General features: G+C 45.0%; 1 protein-coding gene across 1 annotated transcript in view; it reads left to right on the top strand.

Moving 5' to 3' along the window:
• XKR4 (XK related 4) overlaps positions 1-25130 on the top strand; it is a 322820-nt gene that overhangs the window by 295651 nt on the left and 2039 nt on the right. The gene's annotated exons all lie outside the window — the stretch shown is intronic.

Below are 25130 nucleotides of genomic sequence, written 5' to 3' on the forward strand. Positions count from 1 at the left end.
GGATATTGGTTCGTTTGGGAAAATACGAACCTGTCTAGGTATCTTGAACATGAAGGTATTTAAATTAGGGAATTAAAGGACAAAATCTGGGGGCTGAAGGAGCAAAAAATGGAAAAGTTGGTGGTCTCCAGACATCAGAAATGGCGGAAAGCCTTAGAATCCTGGAGGAAGGTAGCACTCATCTGAACCCACACTGCTCTTCCCTGATCCAACAGGTGTGCTCCGGAAGTCCTGGATTTTTGCTAGCTCTTGCCTCTGTAGGGGTCCATGCTCAACTTCCAGTGGTACTAGAACTGCCGGCACCTACTTCAGTAGTCTGCAGTCACCTGCCACTGCCAGAAACAGGGTAGTTTCTGTTTTCTTTTCACAGTTAATTAGTTATATGCACCTACAGTTTTCTCCCATGGACCCCAACTAAGCAGGGAGTCTGGAAAACGAAGTTTGTAGGTTTCCAGCCACGGTGGTTTAGGGGAGAGTATAAAAGGCCAAGTAGGGGCCATTTCAACAGATGATACTTGGCAGAGTTTATTGGGCCAGCTACTCCACCTACTAAGATTCAGTCTTCCCATTCATACAATAGTGATGATGGTATACCTACCTCATAGAGTTATTGCAAGAATTAAAGGAGCTATAGTTTATAAAGCTCTTAGAAAATTGTGTGGCATATAGGAAACTCCCAATAAATCATTGTGTGTTTGGTCATTATTAGTTAATAAATAATTGAATGAAAACAATAGAATGAACATCTGGGCTGACCATACAGAAACAGACTGTAAGGGTGACTCTGCCCTTTACCCCATAGCTTTACCCATTCACACAGTTCTCATTTTCCCATTCAGGGAGGGATAAAGCAAAGATTGTATTGATTTCCTGCTCACTGTGATATTAATTGCTTGTGGTCCCCAAACACTATATAATAACCTTTGTATCCTTCCATTCACAGTAAAGGAAGTTCTTTCCCAATGCATATGTTCACATGCCTCAAAAGCACTAGATAGATAGATAGATAGATAGATAGATAGTGGGGGGAACGGAGAGGGATAAACTGGGAATTTGGGGTCGGCAGATGCAAACTATTACATTTAGAATGGATAAACACTAAGGTCCTACCGTATAGCACAGTCTCCCGGGATAAACCATAATGGAAAAGAACACTAAACAAGAACGTGTAAAACTGAATCCCTTTGCTGTACAGCAGAGGTTGGTACAACATTGTAAATCAACTGTATGTCAATCAAAAAATTAATTCAGTTTCTCAATGAAGGCTCTCCTGCTGACCCTCTGAGAGCTTGCCTGGCACTGGGGGGCTTTGATTATATGTCTGTAAGGAGCCCAGGACAGCGGTAGACATTTGATATATGTTAGTTAATAGTAATGAGGGCAGGGAGTACTTGCTGTACCCAGTGGATGGAGCTGTTCAAGTTAAGGAGAACCCTTCTAAAAAATAATGCTTAATGGATAGAGATTAAGACTCTGGAAACCTTTCCACATCCAACAGAATCACTCACTATCTCTTATCCAGCATCCCAGCCAGTTCCTGGACCAGGAACTGATAACATGTACATCTCTTTAAACAGAGTCCCCCCTCCAAAAAAAAAATCCTGTTGTCTTTTTTCAGAATTATCAGCCTTTGAGCTAGCCAGAGACCTGGGTTCAAATTCTGACCCTGTCCCTTAGAAAAGGGATCTTAAAACAGCTTGCTAAGCTTCAGATGACTTACCTAAAAATTCAGGGCATTGATAATAATGTTTCAAGGTTGCAGAGCACTCACGTAAGTAATGCATGTTTTTATTATAAAACCAACCTGAAATTACAGGCAACTCTGGATCAGTTATCCTCTTTAAAAACTAAAACTGAAAGCTAGACTCCAAAAGGCAATCAATTTGGCTTTTGAATGTGATTTTGAACATCTATGTGTCATACATACGACAAATCCACCTCAGACGAAACACTAAATATATAATTCTGGATGTAGTGGGAAATTAATTCTCCTAGTGTAATATTTCTCAAATGTTTGAAGTATTTTCATAAAGTATGATCCCATCATAATAAAGTAGCATTTGATACATCAGGATTTATTCAGTTGATCTGAGTAGTTGAAAGAGAAAAAAGTCCAGTTTTCATGCCGGTCTACCCAATCTGTTTTTCCTTCAGTAGTGATCTTCACCTGAAAAATGAAGCCTGTACGAGCTTGCCCAAGAATTCCCCAACGCCACACCTAAAAGTTAAGTAAACACTTTCCCATAGGAATCAGGATAAGGATAACTGACTTATCAATGCAGTTTTGTGTATGAAAGTGTCTCCCTTCTTTTCAGTGATCAGTAAAAAATATTTTTGAGCTCGAAAATCACAGTTCTGAGCAGTATGTCCCAGACGCCCATTTATCAAATTGTCATTTCCTTATTATTTTTAGAACTGTATCTGAACAGTGAAAGTCACATAAAAGATCGACTATAAACTTGTATGTGCCAATCAAAATATAATTACAAGAGTGGCTCTGATATTAACTTTACAAAACTGCTGTGGGCAGATTGTTTACTTGTTCGTTTTTATTATTTCAATATGTTTTTTAATAGACCATAGTAATGGATATGGACCGCATCGATTCTGCTGAGTGTTTTTAAATGTCCTTTGGAGAGAAAATAGCTAATACTTCTTGAATGTTTATTATATGTCACTGTTCTAAACTTTTGCCGTATTGACTTTTTTACCCTCAAAACAATCCAGTGAAGTAGGTCCCATCGTTATCTTTACTGTCATCCCCAAAAGATCCCATCTCAGAAAATATGAACTCCGGTCTTCTAGTTCTTCAGCCCCAAACTTTCAGCGCCGATTCTTCTCGCTCATTCCCACCCCACATCCAAACCGTGAGCAAGTTGCAAATTAGGAATTTTACATTTCGGTGGCTTTTTTTTTTTTTAATTCCCGGCCTCCTGGCTTATTCCAGCGGCTCCCTCCTCAGCGGCAGCCCTGCCTTCATCCCTGTGCCCTGTAGGGACCACACATCTTTTTCAGACACAAGCCCAAGCCCGTCAGAAAGTGTCGCCCTCTGCTCAGGACCCTCCCACAGCTTCCGGGCGCATGCGGAGAGAGCCGGAAGTCACGCGCCGGCCGCCAGCCCCTCCAGGCGCGGGCGGGGTCCTCTCGTCCCCGCCCCCTCGCGCGCGCGCCCCGCCCCCTCCTCTCCTCCGGCCACACCCCCTCCCGGGCCGCCCAGCCCATCGAGCAGGGGCCCAGGCCCGCTCCGCAGGGCCCCGGCTCGGCGTTTCACGCTTTGCGCGCTGATATTTTTCACGATTTGATCTCGGGATGGGTGTCGGGTAAGCGAAGGCCGGTAACGCCGCCGCCCACTGAACCCGCCCCCGGGGATGCGCTCTCGCCGCCCCCGGCCCCCTGGGACCCGCCCGGCCTCTCCGTCCCCATTGGACCAACCGGGTCCCCTCGCCCCGGGAAGGAAGGCCGCGCTCCCCAGTCGCCCCGATCGAGGGCGAGGGGAGCCCTGGGTGGCCGCGCGCCCCCGAAACCTCCAGGCTCTGGCCCCGGCGCGCCTCCAGCGCCGCGCGCTCCGGGCCGGGGAGGCCGCAGTCTCGGGCTCTCGGGTCTGTGGCAGGTGCGATGACCTCCCACGGAAAGGGCAGGTGGCGCTCCGCTCCGGCCAGCATCCCCCGTTTTCACTTTGCCCTGGGTCGCACTGCCCAGCCCGCCTCCTTGCTGTTCCTCTAACGTGCAGGCAGCCCCATCTCAGCACTTTGCAACGACCACTTCTTCCCTCTGCACAGTTGCCCCCCCCACCCCCAGACCCCGCAGGGCTTGTCCCTGAGGTCTCCAGGAGCTCTGCCAAATGCCATCCTGGGGGGCTTCCCACCCACCTGGAGAACTAGCCTCCCCACCCATCCTTCTCCGTCCCCCTTCCCCGCTTTAATTTTCTTCAGAACACGTTCACCCTCATGATTAGGTGTTTATGGCATCCTCTCTCCATAAAATCTAAGCTCTAGGAGAGCAGGGCGTGTTAGGGTTTGCTCACTGCTGCATCCCTAGAATTGGAAACTTGCAAGTGGGTGTTCACGAAAATTTGCTGCATAACTGAGTGCCCATTTTGTAGATGAGAAAATTGAGATCAGAGATGGGAAGTGACTTGCCTAATGTCACAGCACCAGGATTCCATCCAGGCAGCGTGCCTAGGAGACCCTGCTTGGAACCACTGGACTATTCTAGTGCCTTCCTAGGTGGCAATACTTAGTGTGAGAAAGAAGAATTCACTGGCCATAAATAAAGCCTCCGCAAATTTATCTGCTATTTGAATCAAACATAAGATAAAATGCCATCTTATTTTATTTGGTCATCTTCTGTTTAGATGAGGAAACTTTAACTAATGTCTTCAGACACCAGAGGGGCGTTGACTGACTTCTAGATAGTCATCTTATGGAAACTATAGGCACACAGGTTAAACACCACATGTGAAAAATATCAAACCACCGTCTACACTAAGATAATATATGAAAAAGCACTGCAAAATACTATTACTTGAGATCAAGGAGACATTATCATTATTTTAAATGCCTGGAGTGTAGAGGTTCATTAAAGAAATGGGTTATTAACATGGTCCTTAAATTAAGGCAACTTTCTCTCAATATTATCCTTCCTGCTGTTTGAAAAGCACTTCCTGCCTACCATGTGACACACATCGGTTAGTCCTTGGGACCCTGGGAGCAGAGTTTTTCAGCTCCAGAGGGCTTCGTCTTATCTTTTCTGGTATTATCTTTGCAAATTTACAGGTTAAGAACCTGAAAAGTGTTCCTGAAGGGTAGTCAGTTAACAAGCAGAGAGAGCTCACGCTCCACCTCTGCAGTGGCCTATTGTGGGAAGGTCCCTGGGACCAATCAGGCCAGAAGCGGAAACTTGCAAAGATGATGGGGAGAGCATTTAAAGTGACTGATGGCAGCAGCTTGGCAGGGAGAGCCATCCTGCACTAATAACACTAATTTGGTCTCTAATTATGTATTTACACAGTGGTCGGCTAAAATCCAGCTGTTGCTCCGTCTCTAGCCCACGGGTTTTCTTTCTGAGTTTGTTTTCTTTTGTCTGGGCTACAGCTGGAATTCGGGATGGAGCCCAGAGACTTTCCTCCAGTTTTGAGTTTATCAGTCCCTGGGTGTGCTTTCCTCATCTCTGTAGGAAACAGAGCATGCAGATCTCTTGAAAGTAAGAGGGAAGAAACATAATAGAGTCAAAGATACAATAGCATTCATTTTCTTCTTTCATTTCTTCCACTCTACTTCTCTAGAATTTGAGAGTAGAGGTAAGAAGAAACGCTGTTCCTGCCCAAAATGTCACCCCCAGAAGGCTCTGTGGCCCACGGAGGAGGGGTAGGTTTGGGAGCAATTTGGTCAGAGGTCCTGGGAAAAGCATCTGCTCCTGAAAATTGGGCCAAAAAACTTAAAGAAATGAGAACATTGCAGCAAGAAGGAAAAAATGAATAATAAGTTCTTAATCCTTGAGTTCTATTTTTCTTTCTAGCTTTAATTTTTCTCCAGATTTCTGCAAGCCTAAAGTCTTATCTTCAGCAGCACTGAAAGCCATATTCTATTCCTAAGGGTCCAGATGACCTATGTTTTCCCTCCCTGTCATCAAAGCTAGGTGAATGTCATTTTGATGCTTATCTTGCCACGTTGACAAAATTCACGCATTATTCTCTAAGCATTTATTAAGCAGCATGTTAGACCTATAGATGAAAGACAAAGACGGCCAGTCCTTGTCATCCAGGACCTTACAGTTTAGCTAACCACAGGACACCCTTATGCAAACCACTAAAACCACTCTTCCTGTCCTCTCCCACCACTAACATGTGAAAATTGCGTGGCACGGGCATCATTCCCTTGCACAGGAAGACTCATCACTCATGGAAGCAAAAGAAGAAGGAAGCCAGCATTTGCTGAACCCTCTGGTGCCCACAGGCCCATACTAGGTGCCTTTGTATTTACAGTCTCATCTAACCCTCTCAAAGTCCTGTGAAATTACTGTCATTAACCCTATTTCACAAATAAGAAAACTGAAGCTCCACGTGTCATAGGGCTCATGAGGGCAGAGCTAGCCTTCAATTCTAAGTCTAAACAGAGGTCCCAAATCCAACCTCTTGCCATTCTACCACACGTTCCCACAGGTAACTAAGAACAGCTATTCACCCCACGGGCAGGTGCTAGCAAAAGGATAGAAATAGGAGAGATCAAGGTGGAATTACGTGGGTTTCAAACCCAAATAACTTTGGGTTCCCGGCAGGCAACTAATTAAGTGAAACAGACAAGGTGTAATACTCAGGATATTCTGTGCAATGTCTGCTTTAATGGTTAAGTTTAGCTAGGAACAGCACCTGATTGTTTTTGTTGTGATAAAATACACAAAGCATAAAATGTACCATCTTAACCATTTTTAAGTGTATGGTTCAGTGGTATTAAGTCTATTCACGTTGCTGTGCAACCGTCACCACTGTCCATCCCTAGAACTCTCTCATCTTCCCAAATGGAAACTCTGTACACATGAAACAATAACTCCCCATCCCTCCTCCTCTTTTCAGGTGGTTCATTGTTAGTGCATAGAAAGGGGACTGATTTTTACATGTTGATTTGTATCCTCCAACTTTGTTCAATTAATGTATTAGTTCTAACAGTTTCTTTGTGTGTGTGTGAGATCTTTAGGGTTTTCCACATATGATATGTCACCTGCGAACAGAGATAGTTTTACTTTTCTCTATCCAGTTTGGTTGCCTTTTCTTTCTTTTTCTTGCCTAATCACTCTGGTTGGAACTTCCAATCCTATGTTGAATAGAAGTGGCAAAAGTAGGCATCCTTATTTTATTCCTGATCCTGGAGGAAAAGTTTTTTATCTTTCACCATTGAGTATGATGTTACCTGTGGGCTTTTCACATGTGGCCTTCATCATGTTGAGGTAGTTTCCTTCTATTCGTAGTTTTTGAGTGTTTCTTTTAATCATGAAAGAGTGCTGACTTTTGCCACATGCTTTTCTGAATCATGTGAGATGATCATGTGGGTTTTCTTTTCCTTCATTCTATTAATGTAGTGTATTACATGGACTGATTTTCATATATTAAACCATCCTTGCATTCCAGAAACAAATGCCACTTGGTTGTGTGATATAATCCTTTTAATACGCTGCTGAATTCAGTTTTCTAGCCTTTTGTTGAGGACATTTTGCATCAGTATTTATCAGGGATATTGGTGTGTAATTTTCTTGGTGTATCTTTGACTTTAGTATCAGGGTAATCTTGACCTGACCTCGTAGAATGAAGGGAAGTATTTCCTCCTCTTCAAGTTTTTGGAAGCCTTTGAGAAGGGTTGCTGGTTTTGTTTTGTTTTGTTTTAGTATTTGGTATATTTCACCAATGAAGCCATCAGCTCCGGGGAGGCGGGGGGGTGGGGGTGGGGAGAGTTGTTGGGGGGTTACTGATTACCGATTAAATCCCCTTATAGTTTTATAGGTCTATTCAGATATTCTATTTCTTCATGATTCAATCTTAGTAGGCTGTGCATTTCTAGGAATTGGTCTATTTCATCTAGGTTCTTCAGTTTGTTGGCATACAGTTGTTCATAGTAGTCTGTTATAATCTTTTTTAGTTCCATAAAATCAGTAATAATGTTCCCACTTTCATTTCTAATATTAATAATTTGTTTCTCTCTTTTTTTCAGTCAGTCCAGCTAAAGGTTGGTCAACTTATTTTTATCTTTTCAAAGAACCAGCTTTTGGTTTCATTGATATTTTTCCTATTTTTTTCTATTCTCTATTTTATTTACCTCTGTGCTAATTTTTATTATTTTCTTCTGCTACCTTTGCGTTTAGTTTGTTCTTCTTTTCCTAGTTCCTTAAGGTGTAAAGGTAGCTTGTTGTTTTGAGATCTTTCTCCTTTTTCAGTGTAAGCATTTACGGGTATAAATTTTCTCTTTGCACTTCTTCATTGCATTCCATGATTTTTGATATGCTTTGTTTTTCTTTTCATTTGCCTCAAGATATTTTCTAATTTCCCTCAGGATTTCTTCTGTGACACATTGTACTGTTTAATTTTCACATATTTATGAATTTTCTAGTTTCCCTTCTACTATTGATTTTTACTTTCATCCCCTTGTAAACAGGAAAGATATTTTGTATAATTTTAATCTTTTTTAATTTACTAGGACTTGTTTTGTGGCCTAACAGGTAGTCTACCCTGGAGAATGTTTCACACACCCTAGAGAAAAATGTGTATTCTACTGTCATTGGGTGGAGTGTTCTGTTTATGTCGGAACATGTCTGTTTATATGTTTATGTTTGTTAGGTCCAGTTGGTACCTTGATTGTTCAAGTCCTCTAGTTCCTTATTGGTCTTCTTTCTGGTGGTTCAGCACCTGAATTTTCTTCAAAAACAAATCTTAGCAAAGCTAAAGAAGACACTTGAAATAATCTGCTCTGATTCAGACCATGTCCACCACACATTAAATAATCTTCTTATATCAAAATATATATTTAAACTTTTTAAGCAACTGTTTCCAGGGCCATCACATTTGGTCATATGGGATGTGCACTATCAAATATGGATTTGTACAACTGGTGCTTGCTTTCAACAAACCGGTAGCCCCTTTTCATAGCCCTGGGACAACGTAAGGGCAAAATTCAATTGTCCTCCCAAAGCACAGCCTGTATCCTGATAAAAGTTTTCGTGTTCCCCCTGCCATGAATGCATAAGATGCAGATGCAACTCTGTCGAACCACAGGGCATCCCAGAGGGGCTTAGGAAAGTGGGTAATGCAGAGGAAGGACTGCTGAGTCAGTCTGGGGTCTCTGCTGCCTAGAGATCAAATAGATATGGTCCTGAAGGGCTCACATTGGAAATCACACACCAGTTGCAAGTGTGCCCGCTCAGGACCTCAGTCAGAAGGAACAGCGGAGTGTCAAGCGTGCGGTAGGCCCATCCTGCAAGGCCTCATTCCATCACTACCCTCAGCAGCAGCTGCGGTGTTTTCTTGTCTGCCTTCTCTCAGTGTCCTATCAAGCACCTTGCTGAAGCCTTAGAAGGGCCAGCTCCCTACCTTCCACCTTGCAGAGAACACCGATTTTGTTTAAAAATCTCGTCTTTTTTGCAAAGTGGAGACCACATTACACGCACCCCGCTTCATTATCTGTCCATGGTTTACATCCCTTTTCCCTACTAATCTCTGATAAAAGCTGGTTTCATGCCATGCTTGATTCATATCTTCAGGCCATTCTGCCCTTTCTCCTTTCCTGAGGGGAAAAGTCCACGCAGAACAGACCTACTGCATATATAAGCTGTCTTAGATTTTTGGCAAAGTTTGTAATGGAAACCATAGGCTGTGTGAACCCAGCACTTAGCCCATGAAGAGTACAGTGACTTTGCTGGTTCACCGCTTTTAGAATATTTTACCATGATAAGTACTACTTGCTTTTATCCAACACTGAGAATTATTTAACTATTAATTAATATTTACATATTATATATTTGTATATTAATATTATAATTAATTAATATTTAATTATTTAACTCATCTTTTTACTTTTTTACTTTGGCTTCTTGGAAGCTCAGACATAAATTGAAGTGTTCAATTAGAATAATAATATTAGCCTAGGGTTGTGGTGTCACTCTTATTTTTTTCTTATTGTCTATTAATCATTTACTTAGCTATGTTTATTTTATAATTATCTGCTTCAAGTCTTTTTTACAAGTTTATCACTCCGAATAAACTGAAATAGATTTGTTTCAGAGCGGTCATGTAATTGTCATGACTCTTGGACCACTTATATATCACTATCTCCAAATTGTACAGTTCCTGGTATTGTACTAATTGAAAAATTCTAAGACACATATAATCCCAGAGTTTCTGCTGAGAACTCAGACTTTAGTATCCTTCATGCAGTCAAAATCACCCTTATATGTATTTTAGAAACCTTCAAATAATTTCTTCTGGTCAGTTTTAGAAGATTTCGAGAGAACCTTGCATCTGGAATTGCTCATTTCCGTTTAAAGGTCTCTGCCTTGGGAAATGACTGTCCTTTAACTGCTTGCTGGCATACAAAATCCTAATTGAGAAACCTTTGCACATGGTGATAGCATGCATTTAATTTACTTCTGTTCCATTAGGGACACGTCTTGGTCAAGGAAGGAACGCACATTGGAATCTTGATGATTCGTGTTTCATATGGTCTGTGTCTTAGGGCGAGCTTAGCCCCAGGACACTAATAAATGGTTCCAGATCCAGGGCATTTGTATCTCTTTTTTACAGGCAAGAACAGCATCCTTAACAATACCCCAATTTAGAGCAAATCCAAGTTCAGTTCAGTTCAATTCAGTGCTATTTATCTAGTAATTATCAAGTGTGCTCGGCATTTTTCAAGTCTCTGGGAGTATAACAATCAATAGGGCTCAGTCCCTACCTTCGTGGAGCTCACAAAAAGAGAAGGCTAATAAACGACTCGAAAATTGCAATCAAGGTTACGCGAGGAGGTAAGGGACACAGAAATGGAGCTTCTAGCCAGTGGGGAGAGGGCAGGGTAGGCTTTCCAAAGGGGCTGGCTCAGGCATCACAGAGCAGTCAGAGGGGGAAACGTGATGGAAGGCCAGGCCCAGACAGGGGTCAGAAATCCAAAAGATTGCAGAGCGGTGGACGAGGATCTCCCTGGGGTTCTCAGCCTTAGCCTAGGGCAGAACCAAGGTAGGCTAGGAGGGCCCCCGTAAGTGTCTGTGGAATTGAACGAGTGAAGTACAAAGGAATCTCAAAAGAAGCACGATAGTGTGAAAAGCGATCATGAAGGGGTCATTACTACTTATTTATCTGGGCCTCTAAAGGTCTTCCAAATTCAGGCTACAGACCGAACTGGGGATTCGTGTATTTACCTGTTTCTGAGGTGCCTCTCACTGCTGTGGCCTCTCCGGTTGCGGAGCACAGGCTCCGGACGTGCAGGCTCAGCGGCCATGGCTCACGGGCCCAGCCGCTCCGCGGCATGTGGGATCTTCTCGGACCGGGGCACGAACCCGTGTCCCCTGCATCGGCAGGCGGACTCTCAACCACTGCGCCACCAGGGAAGCCCTCTGAGGTGCTTCTTTGTATAAAGCAATTCTCCATTTTGTCAATGAAAGGAGAAGATCTAAAATAGCTTTGAAGCCAATTTAAATATATAAACTTTGGGGGATGGAGACGAAATAGCTGAATGTCTATTCGTACTATTTAACTCAATTTAATCACACATGCATGTCAAATGTTATATAGGTTGAGAAATTGTACCTTTTTGTTTCGTCACCATTTCCTAGTCATCTAGCACAGTTTCGGGAGCCCTGCCCCTCCTCCCTTCTGTTTCAGACAGATTCCGAGCAGGTCTGCAAGCCTCTCAGTAGACACCTGTCCCCTGACGCCGGTTCTCGCTTGCTATTAGCGATCTTCATAACCACTTACTGTGTTGCTTTCAAAAGCTGATTTGTAAGAGCTGTAGGACCTGAAAAATATCTTTTCCTTCCTCCCTTCTAAGTTCTTGGCTGGGGCCCCTGTAACAATAGACGGATTAACGAGAGAAAAGCTTACACATTTATCTAATAGGTGTTTTACGTGACACATGAACCTTCATCCTCATGCAGGGTGTGAAGACATGAAGAAGCAGAAAAACCTGCGTGTTTTGATACTGGGTTTGATGAAGATGGGGAAGTCATGGGAAAATGTGAAAGGACAAATGGGGTATAAGCCATGTGTATGCAGTAAACTGGGGGAGACTTAGCACGGCCTGTTCATTCTGCCTCCTCTCTGAGTCCCTCCGTCTTTGGAGATAAGGATGCTCCTTTCCTCTTGGGATGGAGCGGGTGCCTCTCACGTGAGGATCTCATGACCAGCTTCAGGAAAAGGTCAGAAACTCCTTTCTGTACCTGCTGTTTCTCAAGTTCTTTCAGTCTGAAATACTCAGTTTGCCAAGGTGTCATATTCTGGGGTAGCTTGTCTTCAACCCTGTCAAAGCCAAAACTTAGCTGTGAACTCATACTTCCAGGAATAATTTCTACTTTGAGTCAAAGTTTTTGCCTCCTTTCCCCCCGCTTTTCCTTTCTTTTTATCCTTTCTTTTTCTATATCTTTTTAGTGATTTTGTTGTTAAATCTCCATAATCATCCCAAACTAGCAGTGACATAGGTCATTTCAAGTAAATGTGGCTTTTCCCAGAGTTTTCTGGTTCAAAATATTGAGGGCACCTCGAAATATGACAGGTCAGCTAAAAGGTGACCCTCGTATTCGTAGAAGTAGTTGTTGGGAGGAGCCTTGCTATAATCGTGTAAGGTGCACATGGAACTAGCTTACCTGAGCTGGTGAAAGGCTCACTTATTTCTAACATAAGGTTATACTAGAAAGGGTTGGTTGGACTGTTCTCTGCACCCCTGCACAGAGGACCTGGAAGCCGGGTATCCTTCACAAGTTTTAAGATCTCCCAAAGTGCTGGACATTTTCTCATCTGAGAGCAGAATAATCCTTGACAGGTCTGATAGGCTACCTTTTGGACAAGAAGGTATCGCTCACACCCAGAGAAGTATTAAAAGAAATTTCACAATGTTCCTCAGTATATCCAGACTGTGAGGTTCTCTCCTTTGGATTTTATTTTTTGAGCATTGGAGACAACCCCTAATATTTGTAAAACCCTTACAGTTTACAAAGTGCCTTCACAGCCACTCTCCCCAATTCCTAGCCTCAGCCCTCAGATTAAGAGTCTAGTCTGTCCGTGGGATTAAGCCACAGCACAGCACCCAGGGGCAGACAGGCTCCCCTCTCGGTGCCCTACATGGTGGAGGGGGGCAGCATGGCGGTTCCCCTGCGGTGGTAGACGCTGAAGGAAGGGAGGAAGGAGTCTGCCAGGTGGGCTGGACACAGAGGCCCAAGTGTAACCAAAAGTGGCGTCCAGCTGCTCACCGCTCAAAAGCCAACGAAGAGGCGAGGTTGTTGGAAAGTAAGTTTGCTTTATTTTGGATGTGGGCAAACGAGGGGGACTCCTGTCCAAAGGCCAACTCTGCCCGCCCCGTGCCGACGATCAGTGGGCAGAAGCTTTTATAGGTGGAGGGAGGCACGCAGAAACAGCACAGGCAGCTCTGACAGGCATCTTGAAGTTGGTCATCGGTGGTCTGACCAGCGTCATCTCGATCGTTTTCGGTACAGGTAATCTTCAGTTCCAGCGTTGGTTTGTTCCCATTTCTCTGAGGCCAATTCTTGGAATTGTGGCAGCTTCTGTCACGGCTGCTACAGCCTGGTCATCACGTAGTTACCTTCTTCCACCTGGTGAGGGTTTCAGTAGCTGTAAGACAGCTCCCAGGATACAGCTCAGAATGTTATCCAGAGCCCTCAAGGAGGAACTACAGGTCCTTGACTATGCTCAATGACTAAACTATTATTATTTGGTCTCCTTGGACTGTCTTCCTTTGCTTCTGCATTTTCTCACTTCTCTGATTAATCTGATTCTTTGGCCTACGTTTTTCCACAGACAAAAGGCCAGCAGAGGACACGGGGGGTGGGGGTGGGGGGTAAGGACCATAGGGTCCTGCGCCGTTTCACAGCAGGACAGAGCAAGGGGCTGGAGGGGCGGGAAGCAGGAGAGAACCGGAGGGTCTTCAAAGGGCAGGTCCTGGAAGGGCTTGATACCTGGTTACGAGCAGGGCAGCCGGAAGCCCCTGAAGGGTTTTCATCTGTGGAGAGATCTGATCAGATGCCCTTTTGTGGGCAGTTCCCTTCAACCACAAATGAGCACCGATTATGGGTGGGCGATGGAGATGGGAAGGACCAGGTAGGAGGCTGTGCCCGATGGGGTCCTGACGCAGGGGGCCCAGCAGGTGGGAAAGGAGGGGCGTCAACTTGCTCCAGGCCCGGCAGGCCCGAGGCAAGACCCTCCCTCCGCCCCCTCCTGACTCCGGAGCCGGGCGATGTGAGCTGCGCAGGGACAGGAGCGCGGTGCCTCCCCTCCCCCAGGCGCTCTTCGCGCAGCATTAGATGCTCACAGAGCACGGAGGGTCCCACCGCCGGCCAGCACGGAGGTCCGGGACCGCGGAGACGCCGGGCGATGCGGGGGGCGGCTGCGAGGCCCCGCTCCCTGGCTCTGCGCCCCTGCGCCGCCGCCCACCCCCTTCCCGGCGGGTCGCCTTTCTCTGAGCCAGCCCCGCCGTGAGAGCAGATAATGCTACAAATCCCAGGCCTCGGGGTATCGAGTCATTTCTTGTAAATCACCCAGAAAGGCCTGGCGGGGCTGGAAGGCACAATTTACTGCTGCATTATTAAATGGTCCGAGCGCAACCCGGCTTCTTCCTTGCAGAGTGAAAACGCAGGCAACCCAAAGGACAGGGCGCCGGGAAATGAGAGCAGAAGCGGGGGTTCCAGCCCTCACCCCCCAAAAGGCCTCTTTCCTGAAGCCCGCAGGAGCCCCACAATTCGACGTTGGGGATCCTTCGAGAACGCTACATCATGGTGTAAAAAGGGCTTTTATTTGAAAGGACATCCATTTCCGCCAGAAATTGTGGAATGAAGCGAGCGGAAAGAAGCAATGGAAAGCAGATAAATGAAGAGTCCGTTGTCCTTCCCGAGGGCCTCAAGGCGGTCTGGGGGCAGCTGCTCCCCCCGACGCACCGCCCCCTCTGCGTTCTCGGGAGGGCCCCAGGCCGCGCCCTGCCCTCCTGCAGGGAGCCTCGCTTCTTGTACACAGTTAAGGGAAATCCTGTGACCAACACTGTCCCCATCACCTGGGTTTCTCAAGATGGGGCCACGGAGACCTGTTCCTGCCTCAGACTTCCCTGCACCCCTGACACCGTATCTCCACCTCCGCTCCTTCCTTCAACTGAGTGGCTTCCATCTTACCTGCTTTTAATCCAAATAAAATGAAGTACATATTCCACCTATGTAGATAATGCCAACTATTTTTTCCTCCTATTTCCAAGTGACTTTTAGAAACTGGATCCTGTCAAAAGAATTGCTTTCGTATCTGTAAAGAGAAAAAGTCTTTACGCTATAAATTGTACCTCCTATTCTATTCTTTCTCTGTCCTGTTATTCTCTTGAAGCCAACCTCCTTCAGTAAGAATCCAGACATAAAAGAGCTCCTGGGGAGGGGGCAGAGGGTGCAAAATTAAGAGGAAAGCTAGGCTTTGGAGAGGCTAATCCTATTTCTGTAGAGTTTTCTGCTCACCAATACTTTAAAGAGCACACGTTCATGGACCCTCACTCAAACCTGTGAAGAACAGGTGTAATCGGGTGACTCGCGCAGAGGCTCAGGGTCAGTAGGTAGAGTTTCCCCCCATTTTCATGGATGTGTTGCCAAGCCCCCCACCTCTGCCGGGGGTGTCTCCCAGCCACTCAGGGCTCACACGCGCCTCACCGCCAAGCTCCTGAAGGAGCCGTTGGCTCCCAGGCAAGGCCCCCATCCTCCTGCCTGGCGTGTCACGTCCATGGTCTCCTGGCTTCCCTGGCCAGCTCTCCGCTGCTCAAACGCCCTCACTCCAGCCTCGGCCACACCTTCAGCTTCGGCTCCTGGCTGGGCTGTCTCCCCTCGGGGTACAGTCTGTTTCTCTCCTCTGCACTCTGCTCACCACGTTGGAGTATGTCTCTTTCCCACGCCGACGTGCTGTCCCTCTAGGGACCTGCGTTTGTGTCCTCAGCGACCGGCACTTAATAGGTGTCAGTGTTTGTCAGAGGAAAGCGTGGAGGGAGGGACAGAGAGGAGGGAAGCAGGGGAGGACCTGGGTCTGGGCCTTCAGGATGCAACCCTGTTATCCTCCCATCATTGGATGAAGGCACCAAACACACGTGTCCACACACAGGCCGGCTGGTGTGTCCTCCCAGGTCTCCGCTTTGGACGCTCTTCCATCAGGGGCATTCTTTTCACCTTCTTCTCTTCCATGTAGGCAGATTCTCAACTCTCCTACCAGAAAAGACCTTCTTGGCTCTCGTGCCCAGAGACACAAATATTTACGCCTCCTCATGTCACCGCGAGCATCACATGCCGGCGCCCCGCCCCCACAGAACACATCTTTGGCTCTGTTCCGACCTCGCCACCCACCCGACACCGGCCACCTGCCGCCCCTGCATGCTTCACTCTTGTTAATTCTATTTACCCTGGGTTAGTGTCACCATTTTGTATCCTCTGGGCCCCCTTCCAAGTTCTCTAAGCATGAATAACTCTGAATGTGGGTGCGTAGACAGCAGCCTTCATTAGAATTAATACTTGATTTTAAACCCCGGGGACCCAGACTTTGTCACTCTCCCAGGGATGCCCTGAATCACAGATCCTTCTAAACAGGCCAGTAACTGTCTATACTGGTGACACTAGTAGGTGATTGGTGGCATGCGGGCCATCACATTTACATGCATGGCAGACTGGAGAAGCCCCTTGGGACACAAGGGAAGAGAAACAGCCAAAGACTCTGTCTCAGACACTTCCACTGGTACGGTTGGGGCCTCACCAGTAGCAGGAGCTGGTCTGTCCACAGGTGGGGAACCGCCTGAACCCGGGGGCCGTCTTGCCCTTTCACTTTGCAGATGCCTACCTGCTTTTCTGGAAATGATTAAGCTTACTGAGGTGTGGCATTCGTGCTCCTGATTAGATAACTTTACAGTCGACTGTTCATGCCCAGACGTCATCCTAGGTACAGGATACCGCGCCACAGCGCACTCCTGTAACTTCATTTCTTTGGTTGGGTGAATGGTGACAGGGCCTCTGGGCTTTAATCCAGACAGCGATCACACTATAGCCACCTCAAAAAGTGTTCCCAAAGTTACCAGGTTTCATCATTGGTCCAAAATGGTTCAATGAGTTTAGGGAGTTTTAAGTCAGAAAAAGATGGGTAAATCCTAACTCTGCTACTTGTTAAAAATGTGTCCATGGGTCAGCTGAGGGTTCGGGAAACTAAGGCCCATGGACCAAATGCAGCCCATCACCTACTTTTTCTTCCGTTTAAGTATCGTCTATGGCTGCTTTCTCCCTACAAGGGCAAAGTTGAACTTCTGACAGAGAGCCATACGACCTACAAAACCCCAAATATTTCTTATGTTTACAGAAAAAGTTTGCCGCCCTTTGATAAGAATATTTCATCTCTCTGAGCCTCAGTTTCCCCATCTGTAAAATGGACAAAATACTTACATTCAAGAAGTGATGCTGTGAGGAATAAGGGGCTAAACAATGTGGAAAGTCAACCACAGAGCAGTCAACCACATCGGGTTTTTTTTTTAATTATTATTTTAATTTTGCTCTTGTCCATCTGTGTCCCTGTTTGCCAGGTGAGAGAAGGTTACAGCTGCTGTCTGCCTGTCTCTGTCCCTGTTTTTGGCATTTTCGTTTCTCTTCATTTTGCCCCACTACACCCCCTACCATCCAACAGACGAAAACTTCTAGAAAAAAATAGAGAGCTTCCCTGGCGGCACAGTGGTTAAGAATCTGCCTGCCAGTGAAGGGGACACAGGTTCGCACCCTGGTCTGGGAAGATCCCACGTGCCACGGAGCAGCTAAGCCCGTGCGCCACAACTACTGAGCCTGTGTTCTAGAGCCCACGAGCCACAACTACTGAGCCCACGAGCCACAACTACTGAAGCCACGTGCCTAGAGCCCGTGCTCCGCAACAAGAGAAGCCACCACAATGAGAAGCCCGCGCACCGCAACGAAGAGTAGACTCCACTCGCTGCAACTAGAGAAAGCCTGGGTGCAGAAATGAAGGCCCAAAGCAGCCAAAAATAAAATAAATAAATAAATAATTTTTTTTTAATCTATAAGGAAAAATAGAGTGATTGATAGTAAAAAAAAAATGGTATGGAAAATAAACTTACTCTAAAGAAAAATTTAATTCTACTGGGCATCTAGGGTTACTTATTTTATGTCTTTTGAGTAGTCATTTCTATCATCTTTTTATTTTCAATATAAATTTAACCTTGCAATTTGTAATACTGTACAAAGAATGGTGACTTCTCACCTTCTCCTAAATACAGAATTTTTTCCAAGAGAAGAACTATTAGATGTTTTCAAATTCCTACACACAGAACGCTTGCCTTCTTGGGAATTTTCTTTTAATCTAAAAATAATTTAAAAATTAAGATGAGCTGAAGCTATGTGAGATCACCTAAGATTTTTTTCTTCCAATCAGAAGGCAATTACTTTCCACATTTCTTAAGGAGGAGAGACACTTTGCTTCTCCCAACAACTTTCTTCAACTGCTTTCCTATTAAAATACTTTTTAAAATTTCAATTCAGTGTTTCCCTTATCAACTCCTTAGCAGCCTTAAATTTGCCTTGCAAAGAAGCTGAAATCCTCAGGATGGATTACGAGAAGAGTGCGTATCCCTACCAAAATTAAACATATTAAAGCATTTAAATATTTTTAATCACAACTATTACAAGGTTTAAAACAGAGATAAAATGGTTTCAATGCAAGAAGGTTTCGAACGTCTTAGACCCAGTGAAGTTTGTATTACTTTCCTTCCCTTCACCTCACTCCACAAAGATCACAGCATAGGGGGGTTTACATTTTTTCAATTATTACATTCTTTCAACTAGGTGAATTCGGTAAGAGTCCAGCCAAGTGGATCTCCTGCTTTTATCTCTGTGACTAAGAGACAAGCTCTAAACATGCTGAAGAAATGGAAAACCTTTCTGGTTTCATGACCAGCTACTCTTGAATTGGGCAACATTTTTCCACAGATAAAAATTCAGGAGGGCTTCCCTGGTGGCGCAGTAGTTGAGAGTCCGCCTGCCGATGCAGGGGACACGGGTTCGTGCCCCGGTCCGGGAAGATCCCACGTGCCGCGGAGCGGTTGGGCCCGTGAGCCATGGCCGCTGAACCTGCGCATCCGGAGCCTGTGCTCCGCAACGGGAGAGGCCATGAGAGGCCCGCGTACCGCAAAAAAAAAAAAAAAAATCAGGAAAGGAAATTCCCTGGTGGTCCAGTGGTTAGAACTCCATGCTTTTACTGCTGAGGGCCAGGGTTCGATCCCTGGTCAGGGAACTGAGATCCCACAAGCTGTGTGATGTGGTCAAAAAAAAAAAAAAAAAAAAAAAATCAGGAAAATTAGGAGGGCTGTTTAGTCTGGAAAATACGAAGATAAGAAAAGCCTGATTTTCCTCCTAGGTGTTTGTGCTTCTGATCCATGTTTTGCAAAGAAACCCAAATGGGATCCCTTGGCCTGGGAATAAGTGTGGTCACGGTGAGTCTGAAGGAGCAGCTGGATGGAAGCCTTTGGGGTCAGACCCCTGAGGGTGGCACTATTCTGGGGTCATCTCCGTCCCACCGGCCCAGAGTTCTACACCTCACACACTTGTCCACACCGCATCCCACCTGCTGTGGCTGCCGATCCCATCCAGTCTGTGGTCATGGTGCAGAGCTTGGAATCCATGAATTCAGATGTCTATCCTCCTGGCTAATCACATCAGCTTGGGCAAGTTATTTAGCCTCTCTCTGGGCCTCTGTTTCCCTGAATGCAAAGCAGTGCTTGCCTCAAACTGTCATCATGAAATTTAAATTGGACAAAGGCTGTAGGTACCTAGCTCATCCCTGTGCACAAAAGCAAGGACCCCACAAACACTCCCTCCTTCTTTGTCTCTGATTATGTGCCTCCTACTCACTAACGGAACTGTAACTTTTTTTTTTAATTTATTTTTTAGAGTGTATATCTTTCTTTTGGGTAAGAGAAACTCAGAACTCAAAGTCAAAAGCTGTAGGTTTTATCTTCTGTGACTTGAGTGAAGAAGGGGAAAAAAAGGAAACCATAACTTGTTTTGACTGCAAGAAATCAACATTATGTGGTCATCTAAAATTCAATATTTTGTCTGTTTGTTCAGGGACTGTACTTTAGGGGGAAAAAGTTATCCTGTTTGTGATGAAAGACTATATACGTTATGAATGGTCATGTGATAATCTCGCCTCCATAACGAGGAGAGTTAAGTTGTAAATCATCCGTTCCCAAACCATTGGTGAGAAAATACTTAAAATTTCCTCCAAAACATGTTGAAATGGACAGGATGGAGAAATGGGGTGGAAAGAAGGGAAATAAGTTTGCGATCGAGATGGTGGGCAGATTGGGAGGCAATATGAGAGCAGCTACTGGATGACAAATGGGCTATTTTCGGAAATTGGTACCCAAGCAGAGAGATGCTGCTGGCACGCTGAGGTGCGTGTGCAGAGCACAAGGTGTGGTGCGCGCTTATAGCAGGGGAGCTGGACTTAGATTAGGAACTGGGACAGGCTTCCCTAAGCAGAGGAATGGTGCTTAAACTGGAAACTGAAAGATGAGGAGGGATTAACCGGAGAGATGTGGCTTTTCAAGGTAGAGCACAGCATTTCCTGTCTCGGGGGAAAGGGAGCGCTGGCAGGTGGCTGGGGGACCAGCTGAGCTAGAGGGAGTCGCGCTGAGAGCTACCAGTTCAGGCTTCGCAGGAAGAGCCGAGAAACATCAGCTATGGGCGAGTCAGCTTCCAGCACAGCTCTTCTGTCTCGCAGTAGAGGGAGAGGGGCATCAGGAAGATTCAGGAAGGCGCGAGCCAACGCTCCGTCGAGAGGCGCCCCCTGCCGGCCAAACCTCACGCTTCCCTCGTGATGGATTTCAGAACTCAGACCTAGGAGTTAATTCGGCATGAAGGGTATACCTGTTCTATTGTTCTCTCTGCTATTATGTATGTGTGAAATTTTACACAATAATAATTTCTTTAAAAAAAAAAAGAGCCCTTCTCACCAGCTGCAGATTCGTTGTGAACATGGGCCAGTGGCCAGGTGTTTCCCTGAGACTAACCGTTGGCTGGTCTGTAGCAGGGGAAGGGCTACAGGAGGGCAGTTCTGCCCTCCCTAGGGAGAAGGAAAGAGACAGGCTCATTCTGTTTGTCGAAGAATCAAAGAATTAGAGTACTTGGTTCAATTCCCTGAATCTCCTACAGCCAGGGAATTAGGCTATAAATCCTATAAAGCATTCTGTAGGTTTTTTCCAGGAACACTTGTTTACACTCAGGCCACGAACGACACAACGGGAGGACAGGTTTCATTTCACAGTGTTTTGGCATTTGCAGCTCAGGCTGAAATTGCAAAGAAGCAGAACAGGAGAGCAATGAAGAATGCTGCACATTTTTTGAATGTCTCATTCTATCTGTGGTTCTAACTCTATCTTTAGAATCCTTCCTTCTTTCCTTCCTTCCTTCCTTCCTTCCTTCCTTCCTTCCTCCCTCCTTCCCTCCCTCCCTCCCCCCCTCTCTCTCTTTCCTTCTTTCTTTCTCTCTCTCTCTTTCTTTCTTCCTTTCTTTCTTTCTTCCTTCCAAGTCATAATATATGCCAGGTACCATGCAAGGCACAAAATGACAGAAAAGTAAATAAGCAGGTACTTTTCCTTCCCTAAAGGTCCACTCCAGTAAGAAACACAATGATTAAACAAGCACAAAATAAAACATAATTATAAGCTGGGATAAGTGATCTGAAGGAAGAGAATGGGGGCGGGGGTGTGCTTGATATAAAACATACTCCTAGAGAGAACTAATTTCATTCAGGGGCCAGAAGTAGTCGCCTTCTAGTTTAGAGGTTTCAACATACAGTGATCTCTGGGATTGTAATATTTCAAGGGTCTTATATCCCATCCTAATCCCTTTATCCATTATTTCCAAGAGGAGATAATGTTTAAATGCAGATGATAGAACTTTTGCCCACACCTCTTCCATAATTTCCACTGGAGACAAGTTAGGGAGAGGAAGGAGGGTAGATAAGTCATTTAACACCTGAGAGTAAGACTCAGTTTCTTTTCTTTAAAATGAGATTGTTGCTCTAGGGAAGCTCTGAGGTCTTATCACCTTTTTTAACGTTTTAATAAGTAGTGTGATCCCATGGAGTCCTCTGGAGCTGGTTTTTACCTTAGAATGAAGTTTTCATGAGCTCTATGCTATTCATTGTTTTGAAAGAAAATACTATGAGACCCACTGTACACCTCCCAGGACTGCAGAAGGAATCTTTATATTTTAGTATTTTAATGATGTGATGGGAATAATATTGTTCAGTGTCACTTATGTAGTATTCCAGCTTAGAACGCATAACTGTGAGGAAACAGACAGACAAACGCAAAATGAGGCAGAGGAACACTTTTCTTCCTTCCTTTTTCTTTTTCTTTCCTTTTTCTTTTTCTTTCTCTCTCTCTCTTTCTTTCTTTTTTAGGTACTGTACTCTTCAAAAAATGCCAAATAATAAAAGGCAAAAAAAGTCTGTGCAAACATTCCAGATTAAAGAAAACTAAATGGATAAGACAAGCAAATGCAATACCTGGTTCTAGACTCAATCTTATACCAGAGGGAAAATCCTGTGATGGACATTGTTTGCCAATTGATGAAAATGGAACACTGATGGTGGATTAAAAAGAAAAATTGTACCAATGTTAAATGGACTGAAGTCGATAAATGTTATCTAAGAGGATACCCCTCTTCGTAGGAAAGAGACACTGGTGTATTTTAGGGTAAAGAATCATTGTGCTGGTCCTTTCCAGCTGCTATAACAAAATACCATGGACTTATATACACGGACTTATAAACAGTAGAAACATCTTGTTCACAGTTCTGGAATCTGGAAGCCGGAAGTCAGGGTTCCAGAACGTTCTGGTGAGAGCGCTCTTCTCTTCTGGGTGGAAGACTCTTCGTGATATCCTTACATGGCAGAAGAGTTAGGGTTCTCTCCAGGGTTCCTGCTCGTGAGGGCCTCCCAAAGGCCCCACCTACTAATACCATCACCTTTAGGGGGTAGGATTTCAACCTGTAAATTTGGAACACAGCGGCTGTGGTGTGTGCAATATACTTTCAAATGTTTGAGAGAGAGAGAGAGAGAGAGAGAGAGAGAGAAGGCAGTGATAAAGCCAATGAGGCCGAATGACAATCTGGGCAAAGATCTATGTGTCCAATTACTATTTTCATTCTTGCCATTTTTCTGTAAGTTTACAATTCTTTTCAAATAAAAAGTTAAAATATATGTTGTTGGCTAAAGGAGCACTTAGAGTTCCGTGTTCCAGCACAGCGCCTCAGAAGTTCTAGAGAATTCTACCCCTATAATAACACAGCGCCTTGTGGAGGACATCTACGTTGGCATTTGAAACAACTGAGCTGATGTCATTTGCATAAAAAGCAAAAGAATTAAAGCGTTTCATGGTGGGTGTGAATTTGTAATGAGGAGCAATTCTAAAATGGCCCCTATTTTCCGTTCAGGCATATATTTGTCTTATACAAATTAATTGCTAAACAGACGAAAAAGAAAATCACCATCAAATGAACAAGGGAAATTCTAGTTCTTGTGAAACAGATAATTCATGAAGGGAACGGTTACGATGGGCACGGAATTTGCCATTGGTAATGACTTTTTAAATTGTAAGATACGTAGAAAGCAAAGCTGATAGAAAGTCTTCATTTTTCCACTGCCAGAATACTGTCATAACAATTTCATGGGGTGTCAAATGCAGGCTGAATTCCTATTTTAGGGCATGATAATAAAAGGGGTGATGATTACAGGGGAATTTGGATGAAGCTAATTTTCCAATTCTCGTAAAATCTGACAACGGATAATTTTAGGATGCTGTATACGTAAAGTCTGTTGTTGTTGTTTACTATTTTCACTGCTTTGAATAACAGCCTTCAATAACTGGTACCCTGATCTGACTGGCCCGATGGAGTCGCTCGCTCCTTCCTTTGCTGGAGCCTGACCAACAATGCAGCCATCCTCCTGAAGGTGGCGCTGTGCTCCGCGCGGTCCCGAAGGATGCGGGCGGGTGGAAACCCGGAGGGCGTGCAGGCGGAGAAGCAGGCCAGGTGCACAGCTCAAATGCATAAGAACACAGTCCGCGCAAGAAGCAACCCGCCCCGTCGCGAATGGTGCCAATGAGGAGCGAGCTCCTGAGGGCTTCTGCGTCCCACACACGGGTGTTGACGTTCAAATGGCACTATGCTTTGTTCTTATACACGAAACTGATCATAAGTATGTCCTTCGCATCATTATTCCATCACCTTTTATCTCCCATCCTCTCACCTTGTTTCTTCTTTCTGTAACTTTTCCTCCTTCCCTCTCTTCTCACTCTTGGAGGTGCTTTAGAATAGATGTTGGTGCTTCCACTGCCTAGAAGTTATATTATCGCAAACTCCTTTGTGCACTGGTGGCTAACGGACCTAGGAATGTTGCCTACACTGCCTGAGGGTTGCAGTAATGAAAGGTCTTTTTGCTGGCCGGAAAAACACCTGAAGGCCCAGTGTAAGATGGGGATGCTCTGCTGGCTTGATTGGGAGCAGACATGAGACGCGTTGCTGGAAAATATTTTCTTTATCAATAATTGTTTTTTGGAGTTCACCTTTCTCAAGGAGAATGTGTAAGAAATGGTTTTTGAGGTTGAATGTTTTTTCTATCAATCAGCGTGGCTCTTTCCCACAAAAGTCATTTTTTGAAATTCATCCTTCAAGGACCATAGACAACAGCTTTTCTCTATTAAAGTATAAGAAGAAAAGCGCAAACTCCATCCTAAGTTGTTGGCAACCCCCATTCCATAGCGGGAGAACTATGTTTAGGAGTAGATCTGGTGAGGAAAAGCCAGCTGGACTTAAAAACGCACAGAACCTTTGATAGCGTTGGTAAGCCTCGTTACGGCTTATTAAGTAAACCAGCTGCGACGCAGACTGACCTGACGTGTCGGTGACAAAGTGGAACTCCCCAGAGAGCTCTCTCCTGAAGGAGGTGGTGTGTTTTCAGGTGAGCCCTGGTCCACACCACGACCACAGAGGTGACGTTTCAGACACAGCAGGTGGAGCAAAAGTGGAGGAGAGCGATAAGAATGATTTTTTTAATTTGGAAACATAATTTTGGGGGGATACTCACCAAATGGGGCTCACTGCATAGTAAGAAAAGTGGTTGATACGTGATTTCTGTACAATATTTAATTTGTGAAAGAATAAGAGGTGCGTGATGGTGAGCAGACATTTCTTCTTCTGAGTGGAAGGAAGCTGTAGGAAGAGTCTCGGATCATATCAGGACAGACTGCACACCAGGTATCACAAGAAACGTGGCCAAGGAGATTCCATGGGTCCCTTTTCTTATTTTCAAGAAGCAGTTAACTTTCTTTGGTGAATGAACTACATTTATTCTTGTTTAGAAG

The sequence above is a fragment of the Orcinus orca genome, chromosome 17 (genome assembly GCF_937001465.1).
Source record: "Orcinus orca chromosome 17, mOrcOrc1.1, whole genome shotgun sequence".
Lineage (NCBI taxonomy): Eukaryota > Metazoa > Chordata > Mammalia > Artiodactyla > Delphinidae > Orcinus > Orcinus orca.